Below are 1596 nucleotides of genomic sequence, written 5' to 3'. Positions count from 1 at the left end.
TTTGATACTAATATCGATATATTTTTGTCAAATTTTTATGATATCCTCAAACATATATTTTATTCAAAAATAAAAACATCATCGCTTTCTCAAAATCATATAAAGTCATATTATAACATCGACTGAGATAAAGAATAAAATGAAATATTAAAAACACGATGTATCTCGCTGCATTGCGCGAGTACGCTTCTAGTTATTAGTAACGTACTTTCAAAACTTTTATTTTGATACCTAAGATATAAACTGGGTATCCGGTTGAAGACTAATTTTAGATTGAAAGTATTCATGTCACTAACCACGTCAGCAAATAATACTGAGGTGAATACCACAACACTCGCCACATCAGCATGACTCGGGTACTTAAATGTTTAAAACTTTACATCTTAAGTATCAAAATGGAAGTTTTAAAAGTACGTTACCCAAATCGAGATCAAGCCGATCCAGGGCCGGACCTTGTTTTGGGATGAAAACCATAAGCAGTCTTTAACCGACGGTCCAAACCGGTCCCAATTCGTCCTGAGCCGGGCCGGTCCAAAATTGGTCCCGGTCCCGATCCTCCGCCGAGCTAGGCCATTTGACCATCTCTACTCTAAATGGACAGTAGAGGAGGCTATAAAAGTCTTGATCCATATCTCAAATCCAATTGCTGTCACCGTACTGGTCCCACAATCATAAGGAAGGTAAACCACATGTCTCAACAACCCCACACCTCCCATTTATTCTGCAAGAACTCCCACCTGCTTACCCACTTGGCGAAAGCCGGCGGGACAACAATTAGAGTATTGCTAGGAATGTAAACAAACCGAACAAACACGAACGGAGGTGTTCGATCGGTTCGTTTAACTTAACTGAACAAACGAATGGATACAAATGGTAAACGAACGAAACTTTTGGTGATTCATGTTTGTTCGTTTTAACTTAAACGAACGAACACAAACGCTAAATGAACGAAATATGTTTTTGTATTCTTGTTCGTTTGCTAAGATGCTAAATGAACGAAAGTAAAGGAACAAAATTTTTTGTCATCATTTATGTTCATTAAGAAAATATGTTTGTTTGCGTTCGTTCATTAAGATACTAAACGAACTTAAACAAACATAAGTGAACATAAACAAATACAAATGAACAAAAAAGAACCACCATTACTTATCATTTCGTTCATCTAAGATAACATAACGAAGTGTAAAACCGGGTAAATTTAGGAGGAATAAAAAAGGAATTCTAAAAAACTTAATTTAATTATTGATTATACATATTAATGTCATAATATATATATATATATATATATATATATATAAACGAACATTCACGAAGGTAAGTGAACGAACAAGGTCATTGTTCCATGTTCGTTCATTTAACTAAATGAACAAAAAAATGTGTTCATGTTCGTTCGTTTATTAAATAAACGAACAGAAACGAATTTCCCATCGTAGGCTTCGCTAACGGTTCTTTGAACATTTGGTTCATTGAACATTCGGTTCATTTACAACCCTAAGTATTGCATTGCAAGAGTCACGATCCGATGATACTATAGGACTACGTTAGCCATAACTGGTTCGTTCTTCAAAATACCAAGAAAAAGTTGAAGGAAAATGC

Source organism: Cynara cardunculus (assembly GCF_001531365.2).
Source record: "Cynara cardunculus var. scolymus isolate 2C chromosome LG 7, CcrdV1, whole genome shotgun sequence".
Lineage (NCBI taxonomy): Eukaryota > Viridiplantae > Streptophyta > Magnoliopsida > Asterales > Asteraceae > Cynara > Cynara cardunculus.
Note: the sequence above shows the minus strand (reverse complement) of the source record.